The sequence below is a fragment of the Cyrtonyx montezumae genome, unplaced genomic scaffold, assembly GCF_038088225.1.
Source record: "Cyrtonyx montezumae isolate F1298 unplaced genomic scaffold, pur_monq_1.0 scaffold_2, whole genome shotgun sequence".
In the NCBI taxonomy this organism is placed as follows: Eukaryota; Metazoa; Chordata; class Aves; order Galliformes; family Odontophoridae; genus Cyrtonyx; species Cyrtonyx montezumae.
Genome location: NW_027071936.1, coordinates 8,427,042 through 8,453,899, shown reverse-complemented (window position 1 = coordinate 8,453,899; position 26,858 = coordinate 8,427,042).

Here is a 26,858-nt window from a genome sequence, read left to right as displayed (position 1 = left end):
GGTTTACCTGAATAACTATGAAGGCATGTGGTTGACACTGTGAAGGGATATATTCAATATCATATCTAGGTTTTTGTCCATTTTTTAACAAACCATTCATTGTTGTTATATGTAACCCTCCTTGTGTGATATGAACCAGCTACAAAGCCATTCTTTTTTCTTCTGCTATAAGAAACTGAAAGCAAGCTATTGTGAAAAATCTGTTACTCTTGGTCTGGACTATTGTATACTAGAGAATGGGGATAGGTAAATAAAAATGAAAAGAATTTAGAACAGCTTCAGGTGAACAGATTTACTGATCTCAAGAGCCAGACTTTTTGGAGGGGGAAGTGTATATGGGCCCCACAAGGTCAGAATAGTATTTTCCATGTGTGAATTTGTCTCGGTGGCTACCTGTTCTCTGCCACTGACCCATGCTCAAAGCACATCCTACTCACACATACATCTTCTCTGAAGCCATATAGTATGAAGACTCTACTGTAACTTTTGTCCCATTCCTCCATGCTTTCAAATCCTTTCCCCACTTCTCTTGTCTGTGAATTAAAATTAACATCATAGAAAACAGCTGTATCTTCAGAGATGATCATACTTCTGGCTTGTTGTTAGTGGCTTTCTTCTCTGTTAAGTATACAGCAGTATCAAAGCATCTTGGGTGGCCACATTAGCCAGTGACACAGAGAGAGCTTTCTACCAATTAGATTCTCCAAGGTTTATCCCACTTTTTAAAAAGGAGTCCCAGAATAAGCAAGTGAATTGCAAGTATGCTTATGGTGGGAGGCTTCTGATTCTTTATGCATGTTGCTTGGTGTTTGGGAATTTGAGTGGAATCCAAACCTAAGTCTCCAGTCAGAACTTGTGACTTCAAGATGCACTTGGCATGGGGTCAAAGCTCAACAGCCTCAGAAGTTTTTTTATGATTTTTGCGGCTTCTGCTTGAAAAGAGAAATGAACCCAGAATCAGTGGTGACCTCTGGGAAGCATTTCAACCAACACAGTCTGAATTTCAGTTTTGTAATTAAATTATTATCATTGTCAACATCCATAGGCTGTGGGAAAAAAAAATTCATTTGGCTTCTGGCTCTCTATAGTAGTATATCAGTATAATATGTTTTCTTGCTGTGAGGAGGATAAGCTTCTGCTAGCAACTTTAGATAATAAATGTCATTTATCACTAACTTCTTGTAGGATCACTTTCAAGTTTTTTGTTTGTTTGTTTGAACAATTGGTAACCAAAAGCAGAAAAGCTGAGTTGAAACGCTAATGAGAATTTATTTGAATTGTGTACAGATTTTAGGCAGAACTACTAGAAACTGTGATATCAAGATGGAAGTTTGCATTACTTGTGATTTCATCCCACTCTGAGTTTCTATTTAATAAACAGGCATTTGGAAATTATTGAAGTCAGATATCAAAATGATATGATATAGGAATGTTATGATATTTCCAGATATAGAGATACTTCTTCTCTGAGAGAGTGGTCATGTGTTGGAAAGGGCTGCCCAGGGAAAGGTGGTGGAGTCACCATCCCTGGAGGTGTTCGAGAAACATTAAGATGTTGTACTGAGGAACATGGTTTAGTGGGAAATATTGGTGATAGGTGGATGGTTGGACTAGATCATCTTGGAGGCCTTTCCCAACCTTTTGATTCTATGATTCTGTGATTTCTTTTCCCACTCTATTACAAAATGGCCTAAATATGGAAATCTACCAAAGGTAATAATTTGGGTTAATGTTTTTAAACTAGGATGCCAACTAGATTATAACTGAAGTTCTTTTTCTCTCTCAGTGTTTCCCTTCCTTTATTAAGTAACAATTGGATCTTGGAAGTTTATCTCTGTCAGATGTATTTATAGGATAACACAGCTTAGAATCTCATATTTAAATGTAGCAGGAAAATTAAATCGCTTCTATAACTAACATCAGTTTTAATGCCAAAGAATTTAGAGTGAAGTAATTTGGTAAGGGAAGTTTTGTTGATGAGTAGCTAGAGAGTATCTAACAACACACTATAATATATAGTTTAGTAATTGCATTCTGTTTACAATTAAGCTCCTATGATCATAAACTCAGGGAGATTTACTAGTAAAACCGCAAACTATAAAGGCATCTGATAAATTCTAAATTTAATCTGGACTAACTTGACTTGCAGGAGGCCTTGCTTATCAGCTCTTGGAAGTGAATTTTTATTCCAGTAAGCACAGTCACATTTTGATAGTGTGACTACAGCTGTTTTGTGATACAGAAACACAAATTAAAATGGTTAAACAGACAGGGAAAGGCATATTTTTTTTGGTTTGTCTCCTCATGCTTGAAACCATTCTCTGAGTTGACAAAGGGGCCTTTTCAGATGCAAATATATCATTTATATTTATGATCAGGATCTGCTTCAGAAGGTGGTGATGTAAACGCCGAGCAGTGCTGTCATATTGTTACCTTGTGAGCAGCTATAAAGATCAACTGGGGAGCAATATCCATTTACAGAGATTGTGAATTTATGACATCAAACAAAAGGAATAAAGCTCATGTCTGAATACAGTTTGAGATCTCCTTAGGGGTCCTCTTGAGTCTCTTCACTTTGGGATGCAGCACAGTCTCTTAGCATGACATGCAGATAATGGCTCTCTTTCCAAATTGTCTTCTTGTGGACATCTCTGAAGCAATCATTTGTCAGACTGCTGACCTTGGATCATTTGCTGTTTCTCTGTACAGGTCAAGCACTTTTACAGTGCGCTGTGTGTCCAACCTGAAAGGATTTTAAGAATTACAGTCATAGGTAACATAGATTACCTATGTCAGGCTCCTTAGTCTCTCATCTAATACTAAATGTGTTGCAAACACAGGAAGGGTGGCATATGTGGCATTGCTCCAATGTCAAGTTGACCACATCCACTACAAATACAAAAGTCTGTTAGTTACCTCACTGAGTCTTGGTCATTACACAGCCACTGCACTTCTATCACTCCAAGTCCAGACTTGTCTTCATATCTATCTGCAGCAACTTTTTGGTCTTTCTTTGTTTATTGACCTATTACCTTCTCCTACATGTCTCAGACATTATCTGGGTGAGGAAAATGTCCCCGAACCCTTGACACAGAATGCATCAAGAATGTCTGTTTGGTTGGCACTGTGCTTCCCACAAATATGTGCTGCAACATCCTCTTCCATGTATAAACAGCAGCTGTAATCTCTCCTCACTCCTTCTCTTCCACTGAAGCAAATTAGCTGCTACTGGCAGTAGATCACAAACTGCTTTTGGCAGTAATTTAGTGTTTGTACACCTTTGCTCTAAAGGTCAGGCCATGCTAGTGTCTCATGCTGGTCCAACCCTATCTAATCCATTCATTTTGCTTTCTTACACCTGTTATGTTACATTATTGTAGTTCTTCTCTTATATTTCTCTAACCCCGCAGTGATTTTTTTCTTTCTGCTTTATTTTTCTTCTTGCTGTGCCTTGGGGTTGTTATGGCATGTACATTATTTTTGTTTTCCTTTGTTTCCACTGCAGGCTAGGTGTAGTAAACTTTCATCTGGGCAGGGAAGGTTTTTATGAAAAGAAATTCTGTACCTTGACATTTTCTTCAAGGCCCTTGAGAAGCCTTTTGCTCACAGCCTTGAAAATTAGGCAGCAGCAACATTTTTGTTTCATATCTCTTTAAATAATGTGACCTTTTCTGCAATCCAGCCGTGAGACTTACTGAAGGAGGGCTCCAACTGAAAGCTAGAGTGGGTTTAGCTGCTGCAGTTTAAGGTTTTACCATCCCAGCAGCTTGCCTTTCCCTTCTGCAGGGATTTAGAGACCTGCTGCTTGGGAATAGAGACGCAGCTTCACAGGTTAAGCCGTGGCTGACTGAAACCATCTTTGCTTGATTTCCAGCCCAGATGTACCAGTTATGTACTGAAACAGATGAGACTACAGTGGTGAGGGGAAGCCTTAGGGCTTCAAGAGAAGTCCTTCCGCACACATCTATGCAGATTTGCCAGAAAGTAATTGTGCAATTAGCATGAAAACACAAGCAGACTGAAGAGAAGCAGACCTTATAGAGAATAATGGAAGAAATAATAAGAAGTAGCCTGTGCCTTTCAAAAACTGTGGGCAATGCAGAAGCAAGATCTGAAAGATGAAATACCTATGAAACCTAGCAATTTCTCTTAGATAACTCGGGAGAAGAATATTAGCTGATGGCTCATTAGGAGAAAACACGATGCTAGCTGATGCAGGAGTTCTGATGAGCCTCATTGTCCCAAAAATCCCTCCCTCAAGTTGCATGAAGTTGAGCATAATGGCCATGCTGGGACAGACCAATGTGCAGCTCGGAGACTGCACGTCCTTGCAACGTGCAGGCTGTACCATGCTCTGGGGCAGCAGGATTGAATTAGCTCCTGAAGCAGTACAGGATAGGGCCACAATTCTGCTTCCCTTCATCTGGTTACAGCTCAATATGCTCAGAGCATGGCAAGAAGGAACTATTGTATTCTTTTATTGTATTCTTTCTGTCCTCTTCTGCCCATGTAAAGGATGGATTTAATTTAGCCCTTAACACATTTCCTTTTGTGGTCTGCTGGAATTCCCAGGAGAGTTGTGATGTTGCTGTGGGCCCTTGTTGCTTTCTGGGCTGGCTTGGAAAATGCCTTTGTTTCATTAGCATTAATCCAGTTTAGGGAAAAAAACAACCAACAACCCATATGTATATTTTCATCATGGTAAGCAGAGCTGATTTTTGATTACAGTGTTTGGTACAAGTTCATCTTAATGGAGGACAGCATCTGCCTGTTGACAAGACGTTCATGTGAACGCAAACTGAAAGGCATCAGTATATACTTTGGAAAATGAGACAGATCACAGTGTGCAAATAAATAAAATAAACCTCTCACGAATAATGATTTGAGAGGTGAAATACATGTCTTTGCAAAATGGCAAAAACCATGCAAAAGGGCAACCTGGGGAAACTGAAAGCATGATCTCGTGTTCTGTCAGCCTCACGTTCCTTCCTAGTGTTTTAAATAAATGTTCTGAGATAGTGTATAGTATTTCTGAGCAGGCTGCAATTCCCAAAGAGGATTTCCAGGACATTTTTGGTGGGAAACAGTTCAAACTTCCTACTTGCTTTTGATGTCAAGCCAAATAATTAATTAAGAAATATTTTGCTGTTTTGCAGCTGTATAATGCAAAATATTTCTTGTTCCCAATGACAAAAAGTTAGAAGTAACAGAAAATGTCAAATAATCAATAAACTGGTAATTTAATTATATTAGTGTATTAATAAAGCTATTTTTTGCTTTACTAATATTAGCTTTATCACAAAATAACATTTTGCTGGTGTGACACTTGATACAGAGCAGCTTAAGACTTTCTATGGACAGCTACATTATTTGCAACGTAACTCGTGTTGTCAAGCAACTCACTTGAGTGCTTAAGAGTTTGTACTGAATCAGGACACTAGGAACTGCAAAGAAGTCAGCAAAAAATGAAGATTCATAAGAGCTGTTTCATTAGTTTACAAGTATCTACAGCTAGCACTGGGGAGCTGCTCTGCATTTTGTCCCAGAAAGCTAAGTGTTGTGGGGAGTTGGGAGGGGAATGGTCTGTATCATGAAGTCATAGATGGTTTGGGTTGGAAGGGTCTTTAAAGATCACCTAGTTCCATCTTCCTCTGCTATGGGCAGGGCTGTCCTCACCAGATCAGGCTGCCCCGTGCCCCATCCAGACTGGACTTGAGCACCTTCAGGAAGGGAACATCCTTGACTTCTCTGGGCAACCTGTTTCTGTACCTCATCATACTCCGAGTAAAGAATTTCTTCCTAATGTTGAAGCTAAATCACATTTATTTATTTATTTATATTTTTAAAGTCATTCTCCCTTATAACTATTAGACTGTGTAATAATTCAGTTTGTCTCCTGCCTATAATCACTCTTCAAATATTGGAAGGCTTTAATGAGGTCTCCCTGAAGCCTCTTTTTCTTCTCCAAACTGAACAGGACCATATCTCGTAGACTGTATGTGTAGGAAAAGTGCTCCATCCCTCTGATAATCCTCGTGGCCCTCTTCTGGACCTGCTCCAAGAGGCTGCAGACATTCTTCCTGCTGGAAGCCCTACTCCAGATGGAGCTCTACGAGGGCAGAGTACAGGGAGACAATCTCCTCCTTTGCTGTGCTGGCCACCTCTTTTTTGATGCAGCCCAGGATACTGCTGGCCTTCTGAGCTGCAAGTGTGCACTGCTGGCTCACATCCAGCATCCCAAAATCCCCAAGTCTTTCTCCACAGAGCTGGTGTCAATGAGTTCAACTCCCAGTTCTCATCAACAGACGTCAGTGACAAAGCAGAGTTAGTAGTGATCTCCAGTTTCTCTCTCGCTTTCAGACACATCAGAACTATGAGCCCTCAAGAGTACATCTCAAGTAATCTCTTGGGACACCATGTTTAGGAAAAGTAATCGTGTTCAAGATCATGTTTACTTTTTGAGTGGAGAAAAGTGCCTACTCTTTCCACAGAAAATCTATGTTTTCATAGCTTTTTTATATCTAAAGCAGAGTGAGTTTCTAAGAGCAAGTGCCAGCAGGGACCATGTGAGCATCTTGCATGCTACTTTTAGAGGTGAAATCTTCTGCAAAATATTGTGTTACTCTGATTGTCTATGTTGCACTTCACTATGAGACAAGTAATGTTACTTTGCATGATGCTAAACTCCGATATCAGAAATTGAAGTCAGGACAGAGTTCAAGTGTTGTCTTATGCAAATATTTCACTGTGCTGCTTGCTGTCTGCTTTGCCCAGGGACTTCATGATTCTGAGACAGTGAAAAATTTTGTTCTGAAATGCTAATTGTTTTACAGCTTATGTATAAGGCGTTGAAATGAGTTAGTGCTTCACAGCTCATCCTGTACCTCACAATGGTTCGAGCAGGAAATATCTGTCAGTGGGGAGAGTTATCAGAAAACCCTCCTGTCCCTTAGGCCTGCTTTTAGGATTCTTACCTCGAAGTGCTTGTTGATCCCTGAGTAAATAGCAAAGTTCACCACTTTTCCTGTGTGCTTGGGAAGTAGATAGACAAGTAGGGATAGTTATTCTAGAGCACTTCTTGGCGCATGTAGTTGCTATTACATTGCTTATTCATGAGATCAGTGCAAAGTTTCCAGCAGAGTGGATTTTCCTTTGAGAAATCTTCTTGATATGTTATATACACTAATTTCCAGAGGAAAAATTATGAAAGAAAAAATGATAAACAGTCTTCATAAAATTCTGAGTTCGAGACTTGACCTGCTGTGCTGACACAGCTTGTTCTGGTCCATTTAAACTGGGTTTCTGAGATGGGTAAGGTCTACTAAACTGCAGAGCAGAGGGAGGAGTGGAACTAATTAGGCTGCTTGCTTGTTGTTTTCTCTTAAGCTGTGTAATTACCATTTTAGGTTACCAACTCATGCCATATGCTGCTGTTTACAGTTGTGGAAAATAGCATGTTTTATTCCAAGTGAGTTCTTTAAAACTAGAACAACTGAATATTAATGTGCGGTGAGTATGTATTCTAAAGGAACTTCTATTTGCAGAAACTCAAGAAACAGTTTTTTAATGATGCTGACTGTATTTCTAAAGATGTGTTTAACTTTAAGACCACAGAGGTGAGAGAAAATAGAAAGCTTCATTGAAAATTACCTTATTAAAACAGCTGTCTTGTGGGTCTGACCTACTGTATGGGAACTGCTGAATCACGGCCTGGACCACTTTGATTGATCACCTGATGCAAGCACCGAGTCAGCCACAGGGGCACAGCTGAAGGCAATGTACTGTGTGATGGGAAGGGGTGGAGCCTGGCTCCACCTCTCCCAGACCCCATTTAAGGGCTGACCACCACCAGGGAAGGATCTCTTGTTGGAGATCCCTCTCGGGCGGAGGCATCAGAGAGCCTCAACCTTCATAAAAGATGAGCCACCCTTTACTTACCAGTAGTCTGTGTACCATCTATATAAAGCCTTACAGAAATATACCATCCTCTGTGATATCTCCTGTGAATTCCATCCTTTCGAATTATCCACCCTACACCTACAAACAACAGATTCAGGTTAAGACTTCAGCTGACCACATAAAGTATTGCTACCTTTCCCAGCTCTGATGGCCAGCAACATTGTGAAGTAGAACAAAAGTTTGTATTTAGTCACTGCTGTTTGATTTGCAAGAGAAATCCAGTGTGCTGTTGGAGAGGCTCAGCAATAACAAAAATCAGGAATGAAGCCTACTCTCTGCAGCCCATTTGCCAGGCCAAGCTGAGCGCTGTGGAGAAAGGGGAAAAAAATTAAATACTTATGTACACATACTAAATGGTATGTACGCAAGGGTGCAATATTTTAAGAGTTTGTTATTGGTCAAGGGTGCCCATTTTGTGGCTTTAAATGTGCCAAGGCACTCCAGAGCGGGTGGGACAGTGAGTCAAATGTGCTTCGCCCTTCCAATGTGCTAATTCATGTCGGGTTTCTCGCTCAGTTTTCTCACTTTCCTGCAGTGCACTGCAATATTCTTCAAGCTATAATTCGAAACTGGAAAAAAGAGTGAGTGCCACCTTCCTAGTGTTTAGGAAGTTAACTTGTATTTATTGTTGTACTAAAGTGGTTGCATGTCTGCAGAGGAGATGAGGTTTGTGTCTACTGGACTCCCAGCACTGGGAACGGGACTGTCTGTTTTTGACATGTTATTTGATTAAGTAACCAAGAGCTCGTAAACATGTCTTAAAGGGAGACTCTTAAGCTGTGTCTATGAGTGATTTAATAGGCCAGAATTTTGCTTTTCTTTTTTTCTTTAAATCTTTTACGTTCTTTTATCCCTCTTTGTGAGGCTGTAGATTATAATATCTCTTGTTGATATTAAGGTGGCCAGAGAGCTATTATTTCTATAACAATATGGTTTTCTGCAAGTTTAGAGCCAGATGTGAACATCAGCGTTCCCAGCAAAACAAAACAAGCAAAAAAACCCAAACCAAAACGAAAGAACAAACGCCAATAAAACTGAATAGGTGAGGTTTGAGTTTTCTCTTTTATGCATCCCTTCATTTTGAGAAAGCTCTCTAGGACTTCAGGCTTGTCTGGAAAAGGAAATGTCCCCAAAATTAAGGACTAGATTGGAAACTGTGGATCTCTGTCTCATTTGTCTGGATTACAGCAGAGTGAAACTTGTTAAAGGGACTGACTATGTGAATTGAGAAGGCCTCAGGGACTGCATGAAATTTAGTTCCTTGAAGGAGGAAAAAAACCCCTTACCTACATAATAAAGCCATCACTGTTCGGTTCACTGTTCACATTAATATGTACTTAAATTTAAGTTTATGAGTCTAAGCATGTGCAAATTAGAATTCTTGGAGAGGAAGAGTTCTCTAAACAGAAGCTTTAATTAACGTGTTGGAATCCCGAAGTAAAAACTACTATAGAAACAGAAATCAGTGGTAATAATACCAGCCTCGATACATTTAAATCCTCTTATTTCCTTTGATTGGAACTTAAGCATGTAAACCTACCCTTTAAATACGTGTGTGCATATATATATATAATACACACACATATACACGATCAAATATAAATACAGAGCAGCTCTTTAATTGGTATTACATTTCGTGAAACATATGTTCTAAATATAACAAAATAATTGCAGATATATTGCCAGACTATATGAAAATTCAAATAACTTTCCCCAAGGAGTGACCAAAATAGCCGTGCACATACTTTTACTTGTACATTTTAAAAGCTGTAAGAGCAGAGCTGCGATCCCAAATGTCATACTATTTTTAAGTCCTTTATAGTACGCAGGAGACAGAAAAAATACCTTGTATATGTATTTCAATGAGCATTTAAATTTTAACTCTTGCTCGACTCTGCAAATTAATAACAGTGGTACTATGTAATTTATTTTACATGTGTTATCAGTTTCCTTTTTCTTGTAAGAAGTTTTTAATTGGCTCTCTGGATGTGCTTAAATTCCTTAAGCAAACAAGTATGTATTAAATACGTGATTTACGTGTGCAAATAGAAACTTGGCATTTGGGTTTTGGTGATGATTTTTCTGGATTTATATCAGTAAGAAAGACCTGGCCTTGGTCCTATTAACATAAAAACTCTGATGAGGTAAACATGAAGAAGTAAAGGCTGCAGTAGTAGCTAAATGCAACATTAGCATAGAGCTTTTCTGTCAGGATTTCCATGTACTATGAGGAAAGCACATGGAAAACACAGGCTCATCTCAGTAAACCTGGCCAAATGTGCTTCAAGATTTTTGTATAAATTTTGACAAACGAAACAGCCCTGCTGCCATCTCTCAAAGATCGTAATTCCCTCACTGTCCTCTTACAGCATTTTCTGCTTATTAACCTGTGTCTACAAAGAGGCTCTTTTCTTCTTTTTGGACACCTCATGACTGCAAGTAGTGTTTTTAGTCAGCAAGAGCTGTGCTGGGAAGCAGCAAAGTACAGCTGTAACTCATTTTTGGTAGAACCTCTTAAATATGATGTGATACGTGACAGCTGTGGTACTAAAACATTTTGCCATTGGAGAACAGTCATTAGCATTGATATTATTGCATTCATACTCTTAAGTAGAGGCTCTATTTTCCTTTTCAGTAGTTGGAAACCAAGCATACAGATACAGTGTGGTATTTTCTATGACTAGCATAACGAAAGTATTCCATGTCTACGTAATTATAATATTTGCTGCTTCTGCTTGTTTCTTATCTTTAGCATCTGACATTTTTAAATTTGACAGGAAAATTGTCTTCTGCAGTGTCTTTTGGACCTGGCACAGTACAAGCTGATTTAAGGTCATATATCAAACTTCCATCACTGTGATTTTGTTGTTATTCCCTCCTCCTTGACCACTGTTATCAGAGTGCAGTTGGTGTTTTACATTCTCCTCTCCTCATATGTGTCTTGCTGCTCATAATGCTCTGGCATGAGTAATATCATGGTACAAATGAGTTAAAACCATTCTCTGGCATCTTATTAACTTCGGTCTTGGGTGATAATGTTGGTTAGGCCTGTGGGGTAGCCAAGCCCCACACAACAGCTCACTCACAGCTTCCCATCAGGATGAGGGAGCGAATGGGAAAGTTGAAAGCAAGAAAAGTCATGGGTTGAGGTGAAGACTACTTAGCAAGTGAGACAAAAACTGTGAGTACAAGTAAAGCAAAATAAGAAGTTCATTCATCCCTTTCCATTGGCAAGCAAATGAGGGGAATTTCCAGGAAAGCGGGGCTGCTTCTGTGTGTTATGATTACTTGAGAATGCAAATACTGTAACCAAGAATATCTCCTTCCAACATTCCTCCTCCTTTCCCCCATCTTTTACTCTTGACAACATTATATGAGATGGGATACCCTTTTGGTTGCATAGGGTCATGTGTCCTTGTTGTGTCCCTTCCCAGCTAGTGCGCTTCAGCTGTTCTTCAGTATTTTTTGGGTCACAAACACAGCAACATGTGAGCTGCTGTGAAGAAAATGAACTACATCCCAGACAAAATCAGTACAGATGATTAACCCTGCGATTGCTTGCCATAGTTGACTAGGGAAGATGCCTCACTCTGCCTGCAAATGATACTTCCCCTGAAGTAAATTGCAGTGTGGAGTATTCACATATAACTCCAGTGGTATTGCAGCTCCTTCTTTTTTTTTTTTTTAATTTGTATTATTTGTATTTTTTTTTTGCGTGTGTCATGTTAGAAGTTGATTATTAGGCTCTCATTGACGCACTTTTCATCATAGTCAAGGATGTACTTACCTAGTTAAACTGCCTTGTATGTAGAAGTGCTGTCTTAGTAACTACCGTAGAAGATGCCCTCTTTTTAACTCACCCTCACAAGCTTTGTTTCAAGGTTATAATCTTGCAAAGAGAGTCAAAAGTATGAAGAAAAGAAAGTACAAGACACAGTCACTGTCATGATATTATTTACAAATCTGTAAGACCTTTTTTCTCCACGCTCCTCATTTTCATTATCTGAACAGCTCATTCTTTGCTGAATGGGCTACATTTTAGCACATCTAAAAATAATTTGCAGAATTTATGGTTCAGAAGGATGGATACTTATTGCAAGGCAATCTTTCATGGAAGCACTCGTGTATCTCAATATATGACTCAGAATGGGGTTCAAATAAATTAGAATAAACAAGATTAATTTTCCCACATAACTGTAATAAAGCTGTGCCTTGAATTGTACTGTCTGTAAGTCATACACAAAGAAAAGGAATACGTATTAATCCTTACTATTAAATCCTTGGTTTTATTCAGTTAATGCAAAAAGCTTCTCATTTATTTCTAAAATGATGTATTTTTTTCAATTTCAGAGTAGATTGTTTTTTCCCTGGTAAAGAGAAATGTCATTTAATTCAATTTCCCTTATATTTGTGAGATTCCATATATTATCCAAATATCTGCCAGTATTCCCCTTAACCTGAGAGCAATTTACACAGCTGAATAGAGCATTCCAGGATAGATAAAGTGACTTTTGTTTAGCCTTGTGTACTCACTATGATAAAAATGACGCTTTCGCTGTGTTGAAGTTCTTGAATTTATAAAGTATCATTAGAGCTTATTCATGAAGTGATACTTCCAAAGAAGAAAATTGAGAAGTCATATTGATTCCCTTTTTCAATGGTTTCATCTTTTGAATTGTAATTTTGTGTGTTTTTAGCAGTTCTTTTCTTTATACTTGATTTTGATCTTACTCTGTCTTTATGGCCTCCAGGATACTAAGTACTTGCCACGTTTTTGTTGCAGAAGATGAGGCGCCTGCTGGTGTCCAATCCACCTTTCAGAGCAATGTGTGAACCCTGCTATTGGCTGATATGCCTGACTCTAAGAATGCCACTTCCTGTTCATTGTATGCATTTTAGATGAGAAGGCATTAAATCACAGACAGGCATTCTAAATTCCGAAAGTGTCTACATTCTTTGTGACAAATGTGCCTAAATACCATGGTACTTAATACCGGAGAGGGAAAAGATCTGAACTGTCAGCTGGTGAGTGTTAAATGTCCTTTCATTTCATTAGGCAACAAAAGAACTTGTGGATTGACTTAGATGGGAATTCATACGGGTAAAAACGAGAGCTTCTTTCATTCTCTTTGCAGTAGTACTCTGAAAAAGAATATCCTCTGGTCACAGGTTTTTCTTTCACTGAGGTATACCATGCTTTTTGAGCTTGTATCCATTCTTTGATTGCTGTGATTTAATCCATTTGTACCCCAACACAAGAAAATGTTGTGGTTGTATTCATGAAAGACTCACAACAACGAAGTATCAACAGAGTTGTTTATTCTTTCAATTATAAATTTCTTTTCTTTTTTTTTTTTGCCTTGGTATCTATGCTCATCCAGTTTAAAATGTAAAGCTGCTTATTGTGCAAGTCATGGAATTCTTTAGGATTTAAAAAAAGGAAACTTGTCAAATAACAGAGCAACACTTCCCAAGTGCTTATCTGGCAGAGTATAGAACCCTGATATTTCACTTGAATCAACTGTTTAAATGAGCAGTTTAATGACAGTTTTTATTTGTGTAAGATTTGCTTATGTAGCAACTAGAGTATTTATACAAAGAATAGCAGCTTGATGAAACGGAGTTAAGAAATGCGTGCAAGCAGAATTAGATCTATGCCAAACCATCTTGTTTCATATTTTGCACAGTAGAAGATGAGCTCTTTTTCCATAAATGGGTAAGTTAAATGGAGTCCCTCTAAATTTTGATTAGATCAATTGCTCAAGGAAAAATCTGAAGCCTTCTTCCTGTTTAGTTCCTCTGAATGCGTAAAGGAATCTACTTTTCTCTGGCATGTAGCTTTCTATTTGCAGGAAAAAAATTAAGAAGATATAAGATATATGCATCTATTAGTAGATAGTATCTACTATCTAAGATGCACATCTACTTACTAAGGAGTGTTTTATCATTAAAAAGTAATGCTGAAGAGCCCCGTTACAGCTCTTTCACAGTCAAAACTTCTCTTATTACCAAGGGATAGGATTTATTATCTACAAATTTACATGCTTGTATCTAGTAGCCATCATAATAATTAAGATGATGTGTGTAGTCCATTTTAATACTTATCTCCATGGAGTATATGGTGAGATCCTAGGGAAGTATTTCAAGTGTAGATCTTTGCAATGTAGGTATCTGTTCCCAAACTGGCAAATCCTAATGTGAGACCCAATAATGGGAAAAAATATTCGGTTATACTGTTCAGCTCATGGAGCCATGTGCATTCTTTTTTGAAAGACATCAGTGGGGTCCTTATATGCTTAATAAGGGCAAGAGTATACATAAAATACTTTTTTCCACTCAGTACACCTTGATCTCTGAAAAATCTTGAGACACACGGCTATAGCTTGATTATCACTTGATCCTCTTCATTATGATGTAGTGAGAAAATAAGAAGTTGAAAGTGTAGTATTGAGAAAACAGTGCACCATTTCATAAGATATTTGGTCAATATGCATACCTCTAGGAGGATATTTTCTAAAAACATGTTTAAGTATTCTCATGTTTACCTTACGTTAGTATTCTGTTAAATACATGTGTCTATAAAAATGCTTGCTTAACTGCTTGGTTGGTTATGCAAAATAGCTATAGAAATGATAGCATGTGATCTATACATAATTTTAGACGGTTGAATATGAGTTGTCTGCAGTGAAATGCTTAGAAATGTATTTATAGACTAAGAATTATATACTAGCATTCACTCTGCAGTGATTATTAATACAAAATAAATTAATTGAAGTGTAGTGTATTCATAGGAAACTGAAGAATTAATTTGAGTAAATTGCTTTCCCTAATCTATTTCCCTATTCTAGCTATAAACACAAAATTAAAACGATCCTTTAAGAAATATAAATAGGCCTTTAAATGAAATGTAAGAGTGTAATCAGGAAGAGAATACATGCCACGCAGTAATGTAGGATGAATGCTAATTACAAGGAGTGCTCCGAAAGTAATGCAACCTACTTTATTCTCTTGGTCCATGATGTCAGAAGCAAATGATGGTGGTATGGCAGCAGAGGTTGGAACTTCCTGCCAATATATGAAAGATGGCAGTGGAGGGGTGGTCTGGCTAAATGGTGTCTGGTGTGAAAGTGTGTATGAAGCAAAGGTGTGGAACTGAATTTCTCCAAGCAGGAAAAATGGCACCCACTGACATTTGTTGATGCTTGCTGAATGTCTGCAAAGATCAAGCAAAGGGCATTAACACAGTGAGTGAGTGGTGAATTTCAGCAGCGAGGGCAGCAGTGTGAGAGAAGTCATGTTCCAAATTGCTGTGCACAGCTGTCACACCACAAAATGAAGAGCTCTTGCTTATGGCTGATGAAAATGCACAGCTAATGATGATGTCTGTGTTGAAAAATAGTGCTTTGTGGCTGTGAATTTGCTCTACCAAATGGTGTTATTGTGCTCGTTCATATCTGCTGTAATTTCTGTGGAGATAAATAGGAAGCATTACTTTTCAAGCAACCTGTATACTTCCATACTGATAGAAGTCTTGGCTTTTAAGTAAAAGGCCATTTAAAAAAATAACACTGAATTGTATGTAATTCTTGGGAAACATAATATATACACGTGTGTGTGTATATATATATATATATATGCATATGAGAGTATTTTTACAACAGGCTTTATGGAAAAGCACATGTATTGTCTTGTCAAAATGGATAATGCAGATATATGGGCATCGTACAGTTTAGTCCATAGATCTGGACTCATGCTTTTAGCTCACATGTCTTTTTGCACGTACAGTTCTGTTAGCTGAAGATATTTCTGCCTTAGCTACTTTTTTTTACCCTTTTTCTTCTATACCCTTGAGGCTTTTTTTGCAAGTGCCTCACAAACATTTTCTTTTGAAAGAACAGGATGAAGGCTAATGAGTTAAATATTGTGGCTTGCAGATCCATCCTTGACTGAAGTGTAGTGACATGGAACTCAAGGTGCTTCAGGGAGTCATGGTTTTATCAGTACTTTCCAGAACAAGATGCATGTGCCAGCCCTGGCATATCTCTAGTACCTGAGGTAATACATCTGGGTCTGTATAGTGCTAGCTTGAGATTTTGACTCATTTGGTGACAAGTCTGATTGGCCATGTATACAATGCTACGCTCAAGTAGCACTTTACTGCAGCCCAGCTGAGTTCTCAGTAGAACGCTGTGCTGCATTGTAGTAATACAGTAATACCACTCCTCAGCTCAGATTTGCTGAGGAACAGTATGGAAATTCCTACATGGTACTCATATAGACATACAGGTTAATTGGTAAAAAGCAATTAGAAGCAGTCAAAGCACGAAAATGTACAGTGCTTCTTTAGCCCAAGCGTGCTTTTCTGTGCATCTCTCAAATGACAGGATGTAGAAACGTGTGCTAAGCAGGCAGAGCTAGTATGTATTGAGTTAGAAAAATATAGTTTTATTGTTGTTGAGAAGTCATAGTAGGGTTTAGAGAGCTGTGCTGCTGCTGGGAATTGTGGTATAAAGAAGTGGACAAACACAAGCCTACACTCAGGGGCTTAATGTTTTCTGTACACAATTTGTTTCTGAAGTATTATTAACATGACCTGTTGTTATGGTTTTATGATTTTTTATCATTATTTGATTTATGTTTGTTTTACAGAGCAAACACATGCATTTGTACCAATATGAATCTCTCCTACCAATATGCCTGTGATGTTATCCAGAATCTTCTGTTATAAATTGCAATTTGGTTGAAAATGAACTGGGGAATGAGCTTTCATGGGATCCCGTTCATCTGGTTTGTAAGCCCACAGATAAAATACATCACTGGCATTCCAGTTAAGTTTCACAGCCAGTTCAGTTATGAAAATGTAGTTGTGTTGTGGAAGCTGCTTTGACTCAAGGCCACGTTCTTATCCACCCACACTAGAAAGTCTGATACAGATGACTGAAGTAAATTAAGGATTTCTAGTTTCAGGGACAGTTATCCCCAAGGATTGTTCATCCTCAAATTCTGTGTTCAGCCATCAGTATTTTTTTAACATCAGCTTATTTTGAGAACTTTTGTGTGAGAACTAACATCCAAGGTTTTCCTAGAAATATATTTGTATTTCTGTAAATATATCTGTATTTCTGATCTAACTGAAAAGAAACCCTCATTCCAAGACTTCAGTGTTTTCACAGTTTTTCCTAACCTAGAAGTGCAGTTTGCCATACCTCTGCTCCTATGTTTTAACAAAGGAAAACCTTAACTTTTAAAATATATCTAGTAAACTCAAAAGTCTGGGGGAAAGATTAATTTTTCCACCTCGGTTTGTGAGACATCAGCTGTAAACAGATAACACTACTCCCTTTTAATAATTATCCTTTCTTCGGTATAACAAGCAACATACAGATTTGCATCTTGTCTCTTTTTTTTTTTTAGTGAAAAGTGAAATATGGCTTTTTCACAGCTGTATCGCTCCACTATTATTGGATAGAGTCAGAGAGTTGGGATATAGGGAACCTACCATGTGACTTATATAGTGATAGAATCCTCTGCTCTGACTTGAACAATAACCTAATAAATCTCACTGGTACCTGGATAGAACAGAGGTAGCCTCAATAGACAATTCCAGATAGAATTAAAGCATAATAAATACATGTTGGCTTAGTCTAAAGCTGTTTTAAGTCTTTTCACTGAAATGATTACCTTGTTCAAGACACTTCTAGTAACAAAATCAAAAGATTTTTGACAAAAATGGAGTGCAGTGAACAAAGCAGTATATTCTAAAAGTAATCAGTATATTTTCTTGCTGCCAAAAATATTTTTAAATCCTTTGAAAATAAGGAATGTGCATCTAAGGATATTCCCTGGTGGCTCTGGTAGTGACTGACCTCTTCGTAAACATTGTGAACTGGAAAAAATTGGAAGCTGAATCCACAGGATTATTGTCTGGAAAAGGAAAAAAATAAAAATAAAATAGAAAGGTAGAACAATGGATGTTCATAAAAGTTAAAAGATGGTTTTGTTTTCTAGGTTCAGTTTGAGCTTAAAAGAATCTTGTGAGCTTCAAAATCCTGTAGAGATTTGACAGCTCAGAGCACAGTAAGCTAAATTTGTTGTAAAAATTATTTCTTTTGGCAGTAACACTGATGTATGAATATTAATGATTCAACTTAGCATACATTTGAATTCTGTGGATGCCATCCACAGAAGCTCTGTAGAGGCTCTTCTCTCTCACCATCCATGAAACATGACTCTGATTCAAGGGAGGGAAAACATAACAAAGCCTCTTTTACTTGTCTGTGAATCACTTGATTCCCTGTTGTCTTTCAGCTATATAATGTTCCTCCTAACCTGTTGGGAGCCAAGACCTGTTTCCAAGTGAGCCCCATAGCTGACATTTGCAGTCAGTAGGCTTGATATGTGCTGCCATTGCATCTTGAGTGGACTTGAGAAAGACTCCTGAGTTCTGAACACCTGCTTTCTCTGCATTCATGCTGGAGGAAGTTCTGCTGCTAACATAGGCAAGGGTTATAGTGTCAACGTCGTCTTTAAGCTTTTATCTTTGAGAGCCAGGAATAAAATTAAGGTTCTGTTTATGTTCCAAATATATCATAATTTTGGAGCTTTTTAAGGACGAGTAGTAAATAGAATGAGTACGGAGAAAATGTGAGGTAGATAAGTTGTCAAATAGATATGCTTGTTTGGCAACTTACTGTAGCATTGTCAACCATGGAATAGCCATTGACAATAGTGATGGAGGAGCTTCACATGGTTGGGATCCTGGGCAGATCCTCAGGAGCAGCTGCTATTTAAAAGAAACAAATCTGCTGTCAAAATAGCATGGAGGAGTGATGACAGCTGACGGCTCTACAAGGCTGGGCAAGTTGGGTGCTGAGGATGGCAGGTGGCAGTGACTGCACTAACAAGGGGCCTGGATTTATCACTGCTGTGATTGGGATCAGCCTCAGCACAGTGATCAATCAGCAGCTCCACAGTGGTGAGGCAGGTCCTAGGTCAAGCCAGAAAGAGAAGTCTGCAGGAGGTTTGGGTTTGAGGAGGTCCAAGACATGGTGTAGGCACAGCTGATGTGTAGCTGAGGTATGAGTGAGGGATAAGCCCGTTAGTGTAAGACTTCATCCCAACAGGGGAAGAAGCAAGCCCCCACTGAGGCTCCTTCCAGCTGCAGGAAGCTTCATAACAACAGCCCATTAGCAGTGAGCATATAGGGAGCTAAACTCCCACCTAAAATGGGTGCTGGGTTCATAATGAGTAAGGGAACATGAAAATATGTTATGTCAATTAAGCTGGAAGCCTAAAAAATAACATTGCAGGTTGTACCAACTTACTGGCATAGAAGAGTCTTTTCCTCTGTTCCCACTATGACAGTTCTCAGTTCCACAGTGGTGTGTATAAACATACACATATGGGATACACTAAACAGTCTACTTGTTTGGATACATATTTATATTGCTTGTAGCAGCATGTTAAAATGTGTCACTAAATCTTAAGGCTGAATGTCAAGCCATATGTTTTCTGGGTTTTTATTTTGGTAGTTTTTTTTTTTTGGCCAAGTGTGAGGAGTGCTCTGCAAGAAATAATCATAGTGAGAATGAAATGATATTGCCTAGGTGTATAGTGATGATGCAGGAAAAGGTAATGGAAAAAAATATTCTAATAGTGCAGTGCAGGTTCATAGCAACAGCTATTATATATCATAACTGCTGTTTCCACTGTTTAGACATTTTCTCTTCCAAACTTACTATGCTGAAATGTCAGCCCATCTTCGTATGATCTTAATCAATATTCAGTAGTGAGTCATGCACGTTTGTCGCATCTGTAGGTATGCATTAAGTGTGGTTACCAATTAATATGTTGTAGGAAATACAAGCTTTAATGTATGGATAGGCAGAACTTTGATGTTGAAGCATTTCCTTGCTTAGGAAAAGGATCATTGTTTCTCATAATGAGCTACCAACCTGTTAAAGACTTATGCAGTTCTGGGAACTGTCTGTTTGGGCAGGGAGACGTTTTGGAGAAGGCCCAGGAAGTACTAGCGTATCCAAAGCAAGCAATAGTGCACTGCTCCTAGGCGAAGGGAAGTGTGCAGCCCTCCCCAACAGCTTTGCGTTGGAAAGAAAGCTTGAAAGCATCTGGCGTTCACACCTGAGGAATCTCAAAGGGGGGATATAGTGAATAAAAGACAAAAGGTCTGTCTAGCCTTGAGAATCTCTCTGAATGAACGTTTCATGATAAAGCTGATACTTGTCTGCCAGCTTATTAGAGATAATAGATGTGCAAAGTAGATGGAGGTGTTTTTTTTTTTTTACCTTCTCTGGAAACTTAGGAGTACTATTTGTTATTATTTTTATTTTGGAGGAGGAAGCCAAAAGATAACAGAACTCAAATTGCATGGCAGTTTTGAAAACTAGTAATATAGCAACGTGGAAGGTAGAAGTGGCTTTCCTGATGCATGAAGTGAGATATACAGGAGGGTGTCTGTACTTAAGGAATCCAGAGAGTCTGGAGCTGAATCCTAGGGGGAAAAAGCAATTTGAAATAAGTAAAACTTTTATATTTATCTGGTCACATAGTGGTTTTGCTCTGCCAGTCTCACCTATGAAATTAAAGACTAAAGAGGATATTTGAGCTGAGAACTCCTGTTATGGAATTTAATATGTACTGCTAGTACTATTTCATCCTGAAATGCTTCCACTTACTGTGAAGGAATTACATTCTCTGCCCTCTTTCTCTCTCTCTCTCTCACTCTTTTTCTTTCCAACAAACACCAGAGTAGTCTGCCTACTTTTTTGTTAAGGCATCTTAATGTGTGAGTTACAGTTGGGGATTGGACCTCGATGTGACTTCAGCTTGTGTTAACATAACTGAAAGAGTTTGGTGATCCTCAGCAACGGAGTGTCTTGTGAATGAAAGGGGTATGTGATGGGTTTACCCTGGAACTTCTATTCTATTTGAATTTCTTCAATTTCCTGTTTTCTTAAGCAGTACAAAAACCCTTGTAAACGTCTGAAAATAGCAGCTACATAGATGCCAAGAAAAGATTTTTATTTCTTTTCGTCACAAGGATATAAAGCATAATGTTTTAATTGCTGGCAAGAGAACATAGCTGGGAGCTCCAGCCTGCATACCACTGTCAGAACTATTTCTCTCTCTAAATGGTTGGCTTTGAGCAGAACACCAAAGATGACAAAACGCAGCAATCGTTTTAGGGAGCTGCTTATTTTGAAAGTGAGATACCAAACATCTGTTTCTGACTTGTTAGCTTACAAGTTACCTTGATGTGGGGAGAAAGATGTTTCTTCATTATATTTTCCCTACGCATTCAGCATAAAGTTATATTGAGTCTCCATAAAGGGCCTGGTAACTTACCCATGAACAAAACACTCTTGCAAATGTGGTGTTTCCTATCCAGATTCTGCTGCTTGAGAGTATAGGCTATACCAAAGTGATACTTTCACCCACTCACATAATCAACTCTGCTGTCAGAGGGCACTCCTCCAGTACTCCCTTTGTCTTTCCCAAAATTCTGGACAAGAGTCCTACATCTGTTTGTTGCAGGACATGTCCCCCAAGTCCAAGTAACATGCACAAGCATGAACAGATTGCCCTTGAGGGATCTCAAGCGAGGAGGCCCAGGCTCTTTGTCCCACTGCTGTCTCAGTGGCAGTTTCAGTGGCAGAGTACCCAACCAGCACATGTTCATGTCCTTAATCTCTAAATGTGGTTCCCAGTTTTAGAAAAGTTTCAAATTGCTTATTGTCAAAGGAGTAATCCTTCTTTTTGCTACTGAATAGGAAGTGTGTTCAGAATAAAGAAAATGTTGTTCCCCAAAAGCAAAACTTGCTTTTTTGTTTTATTTTTTTATTTTTCACAGAATGGCTTTCTTTAGCCTCTGCGTATTTGAATGCTTGTAGCTCATTTAAAGGTGGAAGAAACACCAGCCTTCCACTAACAAAATGAAGTCTTATGTAAGGGTACATTTTTCAGCTCACTTCAAAAGGCTATCCACTGAATTTGTAGAGGTTGCTTATTTTCTGTGGGGGATGATACTGTCCCTTAATTAGGCTTTTCTAATGTAAATTCTCAGCAAATTAGACGTTTTAAGGATAATGTCGCGCTCCAATATAAAGGAGGGAGACGAGGTTCTTTGATTATGTGTATACCCGGTGTGAGATTAAGACACAACGGTTCAAATGTTGGTCCGACCAGTTTATTACCAATACTGACCAGGGAGATGGGGAAAGCGGACACTGTTAGGGTGATGGGGAAGGGATAGGAAAGATAGGAAAGAAGCAAGGGTTTGTACAGCGCGGGGAAAGTCAGCAACCAGGATCCCAGGGGCGGTCCGGTTGCAAGCGGCTCCGACGGTCCGAGGCAGAAGAGCAGGGGCGGCAGAAGCGGGGAGAACAGCGGCAGCGACGGGCAGCCCTGAGCAGCAAGCAGCTGTCCTGGACAAGCGGGGAGGGGTCAACCCCAGGACGGGCAGCAGCGAGCAGTGATCAGCTCGGGTGGTCTCTCCTAAGAGAAAGCTTCTCCAAGAGGAAGCCACTCCAGAGAAAACCCTCCAACTTCGTGGCTGCAGGACCCCTCTGTTTATCTCCCAGATTTCTCCAGTCTATGTGATGAACCCCTCCTGCTTGGGCGTCAGGCGGGAATCGCCTGAGATGGTTATCTCCCCCTGGAGGTGAGTTCCACAAAAGAGTGTTCAGCGGCCACTGAGCTGCAGCTGAAGTTGCCCCAGGACATGCCCATCAGCTTGTCCCATAGACAAGGGATTTCACAACCCTTGCCCAGGACTAGCTCGGACATGTTTGGTCATGTTCATCAGCAAACTTTGAGGCAATGCTATAAAATATTAGTCTCTTACAGATCAAAGTGTTTGTTTGTGGCATTATGCCTCAAAGTATCCACAAATCTGAGCCTGTAATCTCCGTGTGTTTTGATTACTTGCTATCAGAAGAAGCTTCTTGCAAAGCAAAACTTTGCACTCTAGCAGCATCTACTCTAAACTTACACCTGGTGCCAGTACTCTTGCAACTGACGTATGACTGCTTGAGTTGGGAACAAAACCATGTTGACAGATGGGCATAAATTCAAGGGTGCCAAACAACCAGTGTCTGCACTAACTTTGAATACTAACAGGCCTCATACCCTGTAGTGTCAGAACAACAACCTGTTCACAGCTTCCAGGTCATTAGGAGAAGTGGAGGCAGAACGCGTAGTGAAATTAATAAACCAGGAGATTATAGTGGTTTTTTTTAATACAATGAAAGTAGGTGATGTGTTGCAATAAAAAAATGGCAAATATCTGTATTTAGAGAATCATAATATAATGCGTAGAAGGAAATCAGACAGCTTCAGAGTAAACTGCCCTGTATGTGACCAGCTGCTGAGAAACACTGAAAGAAATCAGAAAGAAATTCTTTGTCCAGCATTCTACAGATAGCTTCTTTGGCTGCAGCTCTGAGTTTTTGTAGCTTGCTCAAATCATCCTCAAAAATGGATCCTAATGCTAAACCGTGCCTAGTGATCACCTATTTGTGCAAACAGATTCTGGCTTTTTTTTTTTTAATATATATTTTATTATTGTTTTATTTTAGAGATAAAGGGTCTAGTTCTCTTCGGGTGCTTTCTGCAGTGGCCTGTGCAATGAAGCAGGTACCTAGCAGCAGTGTTCTGCAGCTGCTCCATTAGTTCCACTTCACTTTTCAAAGAAAGATTTTGAAATTCAAGAAATTACAAAGAACACAAGTTACTAAGTAGAAAGAAACAGTTCAGCTGACTCAAGTTCATATACTCCTCATCATGCAGTTCTTCTGGGGATATGTACTTGCAACTTGTGAATAAACAGTACTCCTTGCTCCAGTGAACTATACGCTGCTGGCTTTTGTACACTGTACTCAGCAAGGACTTCTTTCCTTTATTTGTAAGGAAAGCCTGAGACCCTGTGGGATGGTTGTCAGTCTTCTCATTTTTTAATGATTCCATTCCACTTGGAGATACTGAGAAGGACTTTGAGTAAGGTAGCTTTACTCCAGGGAAAACTTTTGGAAGGGAAAGACCTTTATTGTTTAGGTCTTATTAATGCAGCCAGAATTCCACATGAGTCTTTGTGCTTGGTGTTTTCTCTTGGCTAGCCTCAGGCTTTCAAAAACATTTAGTCAAAAGGAAACACCAGGCTCAGGGGCTCAGATGGAATTTAGGACATCTGAGTAACTCTCAGAGTGTATAAAATAAACTAGCCTTTATCTGGACTGAGGTTGTTGACTCTTTTGGGGCATGAAGGTTTAGGATTTAAATTATAGTTTTGGCTGCATGGCACAGGTTTCATTTAATTTTCCCACCAGGCGCATATTGAAATTTGTTTATAACTGTTTTCTAAAGCAGCTCTAGGTTTGTAACCAGGCACAAGGGGTAAATGACATTGGTTGACCTTCTATAGTACAGAATTTACAATTTTTAAAAGATGACCTTCTGCTGTGTCCAAGTTTCCTGTTAAATTTTCCAGGCATGTGTTTTTTCAATTTGGAAGAAGCATATCCTTCAGATTAAGGAAAGAAACAGAAGAAGAAATTTTCCTTCTGAAATAGAAAGTGGTTTTGAGATATCGCTCCTTCTTTAGTATTCACTTTATCGATATGTGGTGGTTTAGGCCACAGTGGCCTGACGTGTGGAGACAGCACTCAGTTTAAATGTCAATATAAAAAAAAATAAAATAAAAAAAAAATAGGGGTGAAACTATTTTGAAAAGTATCGTAGAATTTGTTTCCAAGATAGCAGCAAAATTCTCTTTTTTGGGGAATAGGGTACCAATTCTGGTCATAGTCACAACATTTAACAGGCTTGAATGAGTTTGGCTCATTATTTGGATCATTATATTCTTCAGAGGACAAACTTTTTCTAAAGTATTCCTTTGTGTTATGAAATCAGTAACTTCTGAATAAAGTGTATATATAGAAACATGTATTTTCCTGTAAAAATAGATAGCTGTACCATGTTTTTCCTGGGACTTGATCATATCATTACTCACTTATGTGCAGTCGCACTCCTTAAGAGCATCCATTGCAGCCCAGAGCGCTGTTGTAAGCACAGATGAGCTATGAAGCACACTACATACGCTTTTTCCTGGATAGGTTTTTGCTATTCTGTTTCATGATTGTTACTAAGAATAAAGTCATGAAATGAAGTCAGGGGAGTGCTACAGAGAAGAGCCGTGTGCTCCATGCCCACAGTGTTGCTTGTGACAGGGGAGGAGAAATGGAATGTGTTTTGTGGCTGGTGCATTTCTTGTATCCCACTGTAAGATGTCCAGCTGCATCAGGTCCTAAGTGGAGATCATTAGAGACCGCTTCCTGCCTTTAGCCCTGATAAGTAAACCTCATACTGGATTTTCCTATGCATGTAACATTCCCATGACCCATGGGAATCGCAGATACTGTTAAGGTAAAATTAAGTTATGAAAATCGTATGACCGAAACAACTGAGGACAACTGTTCCTCAATTTCTACCTCTTTAAGGTGTATATCTGCATTTGTGGCAGCTGTCAGCCTCATTTGAGACAGCTGTGTAGTATGCTAAAACCCAGAACCTCAGCTATCTTGCTTTTGTGTTTTTCATGTGTATGCTCTTTAAAGGGTGTTTATTTTCAAAAATCAATATTCTAAAAGACAGAAGAACTCCTGTGAAATATTGACTTTTTCTTTAAATGCCAGGTGTTGTAAACCTTCCATCTGCTCATCACTTTCTAGACAGATGCATGAAAGAAGCTATCCTCCCTTCCTGTTTCTAAAATGTTCCCTCTGCTTCTCTGCTCCTACAACCTTCCTTTTTGCTCTTTCAATCTCTCTTTCTTTACTTAATTTCTACTCCCTCTACTATTTTAATAAAAGTCTTGCATTTCTGTTTACTCCTTTCCAGTCCTCTCAGGCACAGAGCTGCTATGTTTGTGATATTAACAGAGATTTAAACCCCTATCCCTGATCCCAAACCTGAGCAAGCATTTGGAAGATGATGCTTCAGTGCCAAAACATAATTTTTGTAAATAATCCTTTTTGTGAAATATACTGCAGAACCTGTGAAATTCTGTTTCAAGCACTGCTTTTTGTTCTGAAGTTTATGTTTTATTTTTAGTGGTTGATCTCTGAACTGCAGAAGATATGCTGCAAGGTGAATGCTTGCACAATAGTGACGGCAGCTTTTCCCAAACCAAAGCAGCCTTAGAAACTAACTGTATAGTACTGATATACACACTCTTTGCTGCTTGCTGGTGCTGAGAAATCACAGGAAGCAAAGGATATAGTTTTGGCTCTGAACAAAAAGGACCAAACCTGAGGATTGTGTTATGGTCTGCAAAGTCACATCGGGGCTGGCATAGAACGAGTTATTTTCAAGCAAATTTCAGTCTCAGTGTTGTCCACCTGGTGTATCTCCTACTCCTGTAGAAGGAAGAAGAGACACCCAGAAGACAAAGTGAAGGATGATCATGTCGGTGCTCTAAAGAACTTAGTGTAGCCTGATCTGGGCAGAAGACTGTGGTCTGGGTTGGGTAATTTTGTTCTATGTCCATGAGTGCACAAAGGCAGACCTGGTTTGGAAGGCACTGAGACATATTGATAGTGTCTGAGTAGGGACATCACCCAGAGAGACTCTGCAGAAAACCAGCCCTTTAATGCAGTGGTGGTTTGAATACTTGCTTAGAAGGGATTTGAGCTCCTACCTTGTCTGGAATAAGTCAGGTATAAGGCTGTTCATGGCCATTAGCTTGGAGTTTGCTGAACCACTCCTATTGAAATAGTTATTCTTTCACATGAATAATTAAATATTTGGTGGATTAAGGACCGGGCACTTCACATAGATCCAGTGTTTATGAGGTATCTGAATGAGAAAAATTGTTTGTAGTAGTC